The sequence below is a fragment of the Entelurus aequoreus genome, linkage group LG03, assembly GCF_033978785.1.
Source record: "Entelurus aequoreus isolate RoL-2023_Sb linkage group LG03, RoL_Eaeq_v1.1, whole genome shotgun sequence".
Taxonomy (NCBI): Eukaryota; Metazoa; Chordata; class Actinopteri; order Syngnathiformes; family Syngnathidae; genus Entelurus; species Entelurus aequoreus.
This window is the reverse complement of record NC_084733.1, coordinates 59,441,376-59,453,574: the sequence shown is the minus strand read 5'-3', so window position 1 is coordinate 59,453,574 and position 12,199 is coordinate 59,441,376. Positions and strand designations below refer to the sequence as shown.

General features: G+C 42.1%; 1 protein-coding gene across 4 annotated transcripts in view; it reads right to left on the bottom strand.

Annotated features, from left to right (window-relative positions):
• zgc:136872 (uncharacterized protein LOC678524 homolog) overlaps positions 1-10,447 on the bottom strand; it is a 70,205-nt gene extending 59,758 nt beyond the window's left edge. For all 4 annotated transcript variants that reach the window (XR_009825333.1, XM_062042312.1, XM_062042311.1 and 1 more), the window contains exon 1: positions 10,308-10,447. The gene's annotated coding sequence lies outside the window, so the exon portion shown is untranslated. The remainder of the gene's footprint in view (positions 1-10,307) is intronic.
• Between the last annotated feature and the right edge of the window lie 1,752 nt (positions 10,448-12,199).

Below are 12,199 nucleotides of genomic sequence, written 5' to 3'. Positions count from 1 at the left end.
GCGACCGGACCTCACAGAGCTATGCTAAAAACGACGAAGGACTTCACCGGATCATCCGTGCGGTTGGTGGCTAGCGTCGGCTAGTGCGTCTGCTATCCAAGTCAAAGTCCTCCTGGTTGTGTTGCTACAGCCAGCCGCTAATACACCGATCCCACCTACAACTTTCTTCTTTGCAGTCTTCATTGTTCATTAAACAAATTGCAAAAGATTCACCAACACAGATGTCCAGAATACTGTGGAATTATGAGATGAAAACAGAGCTATTTTATATTGGCTTCAATGGGGTACCGATACTTCCGTTGTACTAGTGACGTCACGCGCATACGTCATCACATATAGACGTTTTCAATCGGAAGTTTAGCGGGAAATTTAAAATTGCACTTTATAAATTAACCCGGCCGTATTGGCATGTGTTGCAATGTTAAGATTTCATCATTGATATATAAACTATCAGACTGCGTGGTCGGTAGTAGTGGGTTTCAGTAGGCCTTTAAGTCCTGTGATCCGTGCTTTCTTGGGACTGCTTGCTCGCCGTCCCCGCCTCCTCGCCGCGATCTTGGAGCGGGCTTCGGTGCAGCACGCCTCGCCGTCGGTCCTCCGGCCCCGCCTCCCCACAGTCTTCATAACAGGTTTAGCCAGTTTCAGTCTGTCTGTATGAAGGGATTAAGTGCACCATCACGTGATCTGATAGTCCGAGAGCAGCGCGCGGGACTGCATGGTATGCCTTGCCTATTGCCTGTGGCTCTACCGGCTGCTGTCGTCGCTCTGCAACATGTGCTGCGTGGCCTGCAACTTCTACAGCCTCAGCTACATGGCGGAGAACCTCTGGGCGCTGTGACGCAGACTCTTTCTTTTTTTTATCAGGAGTAAGTTATCTATTTGATACGTCTTTCTTCTCTGGCGCTCCAAAGTGATCCAAAGTGTTCTCCTCTCTGGTCGGGCATTTAATAAACTGCCTATACTTGGGTAATTCCTGGCTCAAATTTCCCTTGTTAAAGTCACAAAGTACGATAACAAGAGGCCTGCAAGCGTGCGCTGAGCGTCATGCACGTCCGCGCTGGGCGGTATGTAGGCAGCCACCAGTATGAATGAAACAATCTCACGCGGTGAGTAAAAGGGCAGTGAATGAAAATATTTTCCAGAGCAGGAAAGGAGTGTTGGGATATCACCGTCACGTCTGTACACCAGTTGTTGTTGATGAAGAAGCAGACGCTCCGCCTCTTGTTTTGCCGAAGAGCCCCGCGTCTCGGTCCACGCGGAGAAGATGGAAGCCCTCCAGTTGAACCGCGCTCACTCGCGCTCAGCCATGTCTTCGTGAAGCACAAAACACAAGATGAGGAAAAGTCCTTGTTTCTTCTCATCAGCAACGCTAGCTCGTCCATCTTTTTGGCAAGTGAGCGGACGTTGGAGAGAAGGATGGCAGGTAGAGGCGTGCGTAATCCTCGTCTACGGAGATGGACAAGGGCGCCCGCTCGCTTTCCTCTTCGGTGCGGTTTCCCTCTTTTGATCAAAGAATGGACCAAATCCGCAGCTGACGCTAAGATGACCGGTAATAAGTCCGTAGGGGTGATGGATCTGATGTTCAGTTAGCTCTTCGCGGGTGTAAGAGGACACGGACACACAATTTACGCACAAAAACAAACAAAACAGAGCGCACGAGAGCACCGGGGCAGCCATGATCGGCGCCATGATGATCAAAGATCATTTTCAAAGATGGAGATGATTGAAGGCTGAGAATATTTTTTCATCTGATGCCAAACTTGCTAATTTCCTCCTTGATAGGTTAGTCAGGCATTTACACTTTCTTATTACTTGTAATAAATGGAAATAGACATTTCATATGTACACTATATTGTCCAATACAGTCTATGATCTTGTCTAACAAAACTACAATGTTCGTGCAACGAATGCTTAGGAGCGAAGCACCATCACAGTAGTGTAATGCTTACTTAGCTAGTATAATGCTTACTATGTCGATGTGTATTCCAACTTACAGGGAAATATATCTTTTCAACAAATAAAACCTATGTGGATATGGGTAGTGTCAGTGCCTAATTCCTTCTCAATGTGCTGAGGAAATGCGTTCCAACATTAGCACTGCAAATTGCGGTTTCTGGTACTGTATGTGCATCACACACATATGTGGTGGTATTTGCTTGGCACAATATAATGCAATATACGACTCAGTGGCCTAGTGGTTAGAGTGTCCGCCCTGAGATCGGTAGGTCGTGAGTTCAAACCCCGGCCGAGTCATACCAAAGACTATAAAAATGGGACCCATTACCTCCCTGCTTGGCACAAAGCATCAAGGGTTGGAATTGGGGGTTAAATCACCAAAATGATTCCTGGGCGCGGCCACCGCTGCTGCCCTCTGCTCCCTTCACCTCCCAGGGAGTGAACAAGGGGATGGGTCAAATCCAGAGGACAAATTTCACCACACCTAGTGTGTATGAGACAATCATTGGTCCTTTAACTTTAACTTTAACATGTAATGATTTTCTACTTTGTGTTTTGACATGGTGGTAGGCATATGATTTATGCGTAACGTGGGTTGGCTCATAGAATTGCAAAATGCACTGAGAGGCAGGGTCCTTGAGGGTGCATGGGAGTTTGCCCAACCAGTATACATGTGCTTTGTGGACTTGGAGAAGGCATTCGACCGTGTCCCTCGGTAAGTCCTGTGGGGAGTGCTCAGAGAGTATGGGGTATCGGACTGTCTGATTGTGGCGGGCCGCTCCCTGTATGATCAGTGTCAGAGCTTGGTCCGCATTGCCGGCAGTAAGTCGGACACGTTTCCAGTGAGGGTTGGACTCCGCCAAGGCTGCCCTTTGTCACCGATTCTGTTCATAACTTTATGGACAGAATTTCTAGGCGCAGTCAAGGCGCCTAGAAATTGATGATGTGGTCCTGATGGCTTTATCTGGCCAAGATCTTCAGCTCTCACTGGATCGGTTCGCAGCTGAGTGTGAAGCGACTGGGATGAGAATCAGCACCTCCAAATCCGAGTCCATGGTTCCCCAAGTGGAGGAGTTCAAGTACCTCGGAATCTTGTTCACGAGTGAGGGAAGAGTGGATCGTGAGATCGACAGGCGGATCGGTGCGGCGTCTTCAGTAATGCGGATGCTGTATCGATCCGTTGTGGTGAAGAAGGAGCTGAGCCGGAAGGCAAAGCTCTCAATTTACCGGTCGATCTACGTTCCCATCCTCACCTATGGTCATGAGCTTTGAGTTATGACCGAAAGGACAAGATCACGGGTACAAGCGGCCGAAATGAGTTTCCTCCGCTTGTAGCACCCTATCTCCCTTAGAGATAGGGTGAGAAGTTCTGCCATCCGGGGGGAACTCAAAGTAAAGCCGCTGCTCCTCCACATCGAGAGGAGCCAGATGATTGGTTCGGGCATCTGGTCAGGATGCCACCCGAACGCTTCCCTAGGGAGATGTTTAGGGCAAGTCCGACCGGTGGGAGGCCACGGGGAAGACCCAGGACATGTTGGGAAGACTATGTCTCCCGGCTGGCCTGGGAACGCTCAGGATCCCCCGGCAAGAGCTGGACGAAGTGGCTGGGGAGAGGGAAGTCTGGGCATCCCTGCTTAGGCTGCTGCCCCCGCCACCCGACCTCAGATAAGCGGAAGAAGATGGATGGATGGAATATTTCGATGGTGGTCCGTGCAGTAAAATTTGACATTTTAGCAGGGTAAAGCCAACAATCTGTCGTGACTCCCAACAAAAATATTGCTGCGTAACTTTACAAATACATTTTGGTCATCGACATTAGTAAAATGAGGAATAATTACTTAGTAAACCATCTTGCAAAAAGCATAAACAAGAGAAACCTACAGCGTAGGACTCATAGATTGCCGTTTTAAGTACCTTGGAGTAGGATTCGGAATCGGCTGCGTATCTGACAACCTCAGAAATGGAGAGTGGGAGGGGACTACATAATTTTGACTGGGATTGCAGTACCATTTCTGGCCACATTATTGAATATAGCACCTTTAAGTAAAACGCTTAAAAACGGGCTTGGATTACATTCTGACAGCAAAATTGCATTTGTGTCCAAATATTGAGGTATTTTCTTCAGCAAATTTTAAATATGCAAGCAAGTAATAACCTGTGATTAATATTAATCAATCACAGCTCAAGAGTGTAATTAATCTGATTAAAAAAAACCTATATATATATATATATATATATATATATATATATATATATATATATATATATATATATATATATATATATATATATATATATATATTATACAATCCATTTGCAATGGATTTACTGCATGCATCCTTGTATATTATGCATACTGCGCTTTTTGCTATTAGCTGACTCAAAGAGAACTCTGCACAAGATTGTCAATGTGCCTGGACTGTATAAGTCCATGCATAAAAGGCCAATAAAAACATTGAACATCGATAGAAGATGAGCTTTTGCAGTTGCTCTCCTGTTGCAAGTAAATTTTGGGCAGTATGGCTCAGATGGTAGGCGGTCATCCAGAAACATATATATATATACAGTATATACACTACCGTTCAAAAGTTTGGGGTCACCCAAACAACTTTGTGGAATAGCCTTCATTTCTAAGAGCAAGAATAGACTGTCGAGTTTCAGATGAAAGATCTCTTTGAGCGTTTAATTGACCCCACAAATGTGATGCTCCAGAAACTCAATCTGCTCAAAGGAAGGTCAGTTTTGTAGCTTCTGTAACGAGCTAAACTGTTTTCAGATGTGTGAACATGATTGCACAAGGGTTTTCTAATCATCAATTAGCTTTTTGAGCCAATGAGCAAACACATTGTACCATTAGAACACTGGAGTGATAGTTGCTGGAAATGGGCCTCTATACACCTATGTAGATATTGCACCAAAAACCAGACATTTGCAGCTAGAATAGTCATTTACCACATTAGCAATGTATAAAGTGTATTTCTTTAAAGTTAAGACTAGTTTAAAGTTATCTTCATTGAAAAGTACAGTGCTTTTCCTTAAAAAATAAGGACATTTCAATGTGACCCCAAACTTTTGAACGGTAGTGTATATATATATATGTATGTATATATATATATATATATATATATATATATATATATATATATATATATATATATATATATATATATATATATATAATTCCAGCTTCACAATCAGCCTTTGCAGCATTTCACTCATGGCAGAAAAGCTGAGTGGTCATAGACCCAGAAGCGTCATGTTAGGCTTGTATGCAAATTCAGTTATTTTTACTCACATAAATAAAAAAAATAAAAAAATATAGACATATAAATATATATATAGAAAATACATTTATTACACTGCTTAATGGACAAATTATTTAATTGAAGTTTTTATTATATTTGTTTTCTTAATATTTCTTATTAAGTGAGGCTCTGCCTTATTGCAGCACGTGACTGTATAAATCTGAACATGGCAGAACTCCCTGGAATAAGAAATTCCCAATCGTAACCTTTTTCCTGGGTAAATAAAAGTAAACAAATACAATTCTACATTGTTTAATTTGGTTCTGAAGTTGCTTCGCTGTTGTACTAATTAAAAAAAAAAGATCAATGTTGTTGGTATGGGATATGAAATATTTATTGATTTAGTAAATACATTTTGTAAATACATCTATTTACATGCCACAACAACAGAAACAAATCCATTGCATGTGGAAGTTTCCTTAAGAAAACTGGTCATAATAAATACATTTTCAAGTTTATCCAGACAATGACAAATGGTATCGTGTTGTCGACTCAGCTAAATTCGATGAGTGTGACAGGCTGAAAACAGCAGCCACCTTTCTCAGCTTTAACTTTTTTTCCCCTAATGATGGAATATCTTCAGAATGCTATATTAACTCGTTACAAAATCCCTATTGGGACGATTCGCACTCGCGAGAACAGTGCATGTATGCTGCATTTTTGCTGTGATTTTCCTTGACCTCCTGCTACAAATAGGCTTTATTTCCCCTACGAACACATTAGCCCGAAGCGACAGCACCTGGAAGTGAAGTCATATGAGGATAACCAGCAATTTGCAATGGATTACTACATGCATGCTTGTAGCATATATCCTCCCTAGCCAGTCTTGTGTTTTGTACTTTGCAACCGGTACTTTTATGAGACAGATAATAGAATACTTTCATTACACCCGTCTTCACAAAACCTGTATGCATCCTGGGCCAAAGTTAAACACAACTATAACAGAGTGTTACAGTATGGTGGTTTCAGTTGGAGAGCATTATTGATATACGCAAGTATTAGTTTTTGATTACTTTGAAAGTGGTCTGTACTCACAGTTTAACAATTTACTCCTTTGCACTTTTTATAATAAAATGTGCAACAATATATATGCAACAATTACAAAAACACTTAGACTGATACAGTGGTGTGTCTAGGGGGTGGCCACCCCCTAGAGTTTTATTGCCTTGATGTCGTTGTGGCTTGTGCAGCCCTTTGAGACACTTGTTATTAAGGGCTGTATAAATAATATTTGATTGATTGACTTTGAAGGTTCACCAATCGACAGTACATGGGTTGTCCAAAATACATTGTGCAGAATACTTTGCAGCACACCGAGCTGCTACGATAGACTCGATCCAGGGGACAAGCAGGCCCCGAGAGCCCCCCAAATATAACAATAATAATTTAACACACCCACACACCCACACACACACACACACACACACACACACACACACACACACACACACACACACACACACACACACACACACACACACACACACACACACACACACACACACATATAAAGACAAACAAATCCATACACAGGCCGGAACCGACTGTCCACCGAGAACCAGCCGATCACTTCACCCCCCTCCCTCGCCCACAGGTCCGGCTGCACACCCCTCTTCTCCCTAGGGAAAACCCCCGACAAGCAAAGGCACGAGAACGAAGCCGGCAAGTTCGCCGGCCCCGACAACCACTAGTGAATGCGCTGCCACAAGCCACAACATCGGCCAACCCGCCGCATCAGACCCGGCAGCCATGCGCGCCCACACCACAAACAAACGGCAGCAGAAACAACAGCTGCAATACCCCAGAAAACCTGCACCACTCGATCAAATCAAAACGACCGAAACACCGTGACCACACGCCAACAGGACCATGGAGACCAGCCAGCACCAGCACACACACACACACACACACACACACACACACACACGCACACACGCACGCACGCACGCACGCACGCACGCACGCACGCACGCACGCACGCACGCACGCACGCACGCACGCACGCACGCACGCACACACACACACACACACACACACACACACACACACACACACACACACACACACACACACACAGCAGCCCTAGACAGGAGGACGACATAGTGTAAGTACACAGAACATCAGAGGGTCAAATGTGCGAGAAAATGAGAGCAGACAGTGTTGACAAACGATGTTGCAACCTTGTGTGGGAACCGCAGGTGCAGAAACACAAAAGAAGAATCCCTGTGGGATGTAGAAACTGGCAGAAGTCTGGAGACAATGTATTCCTTTACCAGCCTCTCGAAGCACTTCATTACAGATGTTTTTGGGATAAGGTAAACATCTGTTCAGTATTTTAACATAAAAGTGTTTGATTGTGAGGCATTAAAAGCCACAAAATGCAACGGGTCCATCAGACCCACAAACACTGGCTGAGTAACAACAATAAGAACACCACACAAGGGTTAAGCTGTTACTTTAATGTAAACTGTGATATTTAGCTTTTGAATTTGATGTGTGTATGATTTTCTGTCAGAGCATAATTGCTCTGAGTCTGTTTTTACAACCTTATCAGGAAGTGTTCCATGAACTTTTTAGACTTGATAAAATAGCAGTAGCCCTTCCTGTAAGCAGTGTTGCATGTGAACTTAGCTTTTCAGCTCTAACACTCATAAAAACTTATTTATGCACAACTATGGTTGACACGAGGCTTAGCCATTTAGGTATCCTAAGTATTGAGTCGATTTTTACTAAGTCCAGTTAATGTATTTGTTTTTGCCAAATACTTTCAAAAGCACATTGTGTAATATTTAAATTACTTTATTGCCAGCAATGTAAAAGAGGGGATTTGAATGAGGACCTAATCTGTTTAAATAAAAAAAAAAAGGTTTATGAATGTTACAATTTTACTTTATTAAAGAGGGAATTTGACACACACGATTTGTATTTTGTGCCAACTGTTGCAAGTTGTCTGACGTACTGTAATAGCTCAATACGTTGCAATATTGTTAATTGTAAGCAATTGTCTTACAAGAAGATTCACTCCATACATGGTGGTGGTAACTACTATAGTAGCTATTCGGGTTGTCCCAATAAGAATATTGTGGTACCGGTACCACAATGTATTTCGATACTTTTTGATAAATAAAGGGGGCCGCAAAAAAAAAGATATATAAAATGTTTTAATTTTAAACATTCTAGACAACTACTTTTTTAGTAGTAAGTAAGCAAACAAAGGCTACTATTTTGGGTGCTGACGTATGCAATAACGTATTGTGCCTATCCCTCATAATTTTGACACAATAATAGAATTTATTGTGTCAAAATTATGAGGGACAGGCGGTAGAAAATTGATTATTAGTCTACTTGTTTATTCACTCTTAATATCTGCTTACATTCTGCTTTAACATTTTCTATGTTTACTTATGTTAACATGTAATAGGCACTCATTCCTTTGTTGTTTGGATTTTAATTATTACATAAGTTTTAGATGATACTATACATTTTGGTATTGATCTACCACAGGGGTGTCAAACTCAAATACAGAGTGGGCCAAAATTTAAAACTGAATAAAGCCGCGGGCCAAGGTTGAACAAATTAACCTTTTAATAGGGACCCAAACAAGTTTTGCATTGAATATTGAACAAGCAAGGCTTATAGTGACATGCAAAATCAAGTTTCAAATAATAATAATAATAATGAAAAAATATCAATGGCATATCAAATAAAATGTAAATAAAAATTGATTGCCTCTTTTCTATGTGCAGCCTTCTGAGGTAAATATCAAAATAAACTTTTTCCACAGGCTAATAATAAATTTGAAAATAAAATAACAATAATGAAAATAGCCCCCCCCCACGCACACACACACACACACACACACACACACACACACACACACACACACACACACACACACACACACACACACACACACACACACACACACACACACACCGTCCCGGAAGAGTTAGTGCTGCAAAGGGTTCTTGGTATTTGTTCTGTTGTGTCACGGGGCGGATGTTCTCCCGAAATGTGTTTGTCATTCTTGTTTGGTGTGGATTCACAGTGTGGCGTATATTTCTAACAGTGTTAAAGTTTTTTTATTCGGCTACCCTCAGTTTAACCTGTATCGCTGTTGATGAAGTATGCATGGCATTCATTTGTGTGTGCATGCAGAAGCCGCACTGTCTTGCTGACTGGCTGACTGGCTGACTGGTTGGCTGGCTGTCTGGCTGGCTGAAGTTTGGAAGACTCTCGGGAGAGTTAGCAAGTATTATAATTAGCAGTGAATGCGGTGGCCAGAGTTTGACACCCATGATCTACCGAGTAGTTTCAGGATCCTACATTGGTCGCCTGTGTCCAGGGACATATTTTCAGACTTTATAAATGATATCAAAAATGACAAAACATTTTGTGATAATAAAAACTATTGAAGTAATCACTGTAGTATCGACTAGATACGCTTTTGTACTTGGTATCATTACAGTGGATGTATGGCATGTGTTTACATTGAGGAGCGCACGGTTAAGTGAAGCACGTTAAGCTATTCCTCGTCCTGCTTGTAAGAAACTTACTTTATTTGTCACCATGTTTTGATTAGTGATTTAAGAAGTAGTTAAAACACTGCAGACTGCGGATGGATGTTAGCCGCTAGCTAGCTATGTTTTGAATCACCTTTTGTAGACCGGCGCTTCGGTGTTTGTTTTTGAGCCAAAATGCGTCCACACCGTGTCTGCTTGTAAATACTAAGTTTGTAAGTACTATGTTTGTGTGCGTGCCTCTTCTCCAGCAATGTCACAGCGTGACGACCGCACATACTAATGTCCGTAAAAAATGTTTTTATATATTACCGGTATGTTTCAGAAACATTAGGTTATCGTAATTAATTCATTAGTAACGTGGTACTTTAGTACTGGTATACCGTACAACTAGCAGCTACAGCAGTTCCTGGGTGCCACCCCTGAAAAAAAGTCTGGACACGCTACTGGAGTGTTGTGCATTTTTTTAAATCAAAGCCTAAAATAGTCAAATTATTCCAATATACTGTATAAAAATCTAACTCACCAGGGAAGAGAAGGTGTGGGTGTGTTGTGTTGAGTCCAAGTAGATCAGCATGTGTGAGAAGGAGAGGCTCAAGTTCCTATATAATGGCACTTCAAACTGTACCTCAGGTGAAAGCAGTGCATAAAAACACCATAGTCACAATGAATAGTATGCAGTCTATGCCTCTTGAAACAACATGCTCTGACTTGTTTGAGGTTTGTCAGGCTAAAACTGTTTTTTTTAATGGCATGTAGTCTAACTGCTCTGACTTCTTTGAAGTTTCTCACTAGAGTGGCTTGATCAGGATATATAAATATAAAAATTATAGAACACTTGATTGCTCAAACATGACTTCATGACAAAAATACAGGTGGTTTCTCGGTTAGATGCATTTGCATTTATATGACATTACTTTCATATTGAGTAAAAAACACATTTTTGTGTTTGCAAACCTTACAAAAGCACATATTTCTAATAAAACTCAAAAATATACAATAATACAGGCATTATTAGACATATTGCCTGTTTGGTTTAGGAGTTATGCTTGAAACAGATTTTTATTGCTTCAAACATTTTCTCAGGATTCTAACATTACTGTTGAGTAAACAACTACTTTTTGTGTTTGTAAACCTTACAAAAGCACACGTTTCTAGTAAAACTCACAAATATACATTAATACAGGCATTATTAGACGTATTGCATGTTTGCATGGAGTTATGCTTGAATACATTTTTTATTGCTTCAAACACATTTTCTCAGGATTGTAAGAACATTACTGTCATATTGAGTAAAAAACAAATTGTTATGTTTGTAAACCTTACAAAAGCATATGTTTCTAGTAAAAATCACAAAGATACAATAATGCAGGCATTATTAGACATATTGAATGTTTATGAGTAATGCTTGAAACAATTTTTTATTACTTTAAACATATTTTCTCAGGATTTTAACATTACTGTCACATTGAGTAAAAATATACTTTTTGTGTTCGCAAACCTTACAAAAGCACACATTTCGGCGGAGGGGACAGACACTTCCAACTCCATCTCCGGAAAGAGAGGGGGCTGACCCTAAGGCACAATGAAAGGGAGAGGCCGGTGGCTGATGTAGCCAGCAAATTGTGCGCATACTCTACCCAGACCAGGTGCTTGCTCCAAGTGAAGGGGTTCTGGCAGACCACGCACCAGAAGTCGGTTTCCAGCTGCTGGTTTAGTCATTCGGTCTGGCCGTTGGCTTTCGGATGATATCCTGATATTAGGCTGGCCTTGGCTCCAATGAGTCGGCAGAACGACCCCCAAACTGGGGCCCCCGGTCTGAAACAATGTCCTTCGGGAATCCATGAACTCGGAACACATTAGTCATCATAATCTCTGCCGTCTCCTTGGCGGACGGTAGTTTAGGCATAGCGATGAATCTGACCATTTTGGAGAATCTGTCGACCATCCACCTCCACGACAATCTGGCGCAGTGGGCCGGAATGGTGAGGATGGGAGCTGAGGTGAAGCGGTGCTGGAAGGCCTTCTCTGCCTCTGGAGAGCAGTGGAACCGCACCTGGGTGGAGGTAAGAGCGTGGAGAGGAGCAGCTATTGCGCTGAAGCTTCTGACAAACCACCTGTAAAAGTTAGCAAATCCCAAGAATTGCTGAACCTTCTTGCGGCTGTCAGGTGTAGGCCAATCGGCCACAGCGCTAACTTCAGCCGGATCCATCTGCACTCTTCCAGGGGCTACAATGAAGCCCAGGAAGGAGACAGTGTTGGCATGAAAAACACTCTTTTCAGCTTTAACATATAGGTCATTGTCTAAGAGTCTCTTTAAAACCTGATTCAGGTGGTCTTGGTGAGTGTCACTGTCAGGTGAATAAATCAATATATCGTCAAGGTAAACGTAAACGAAATGGTCCAGGAAGTCTCTTA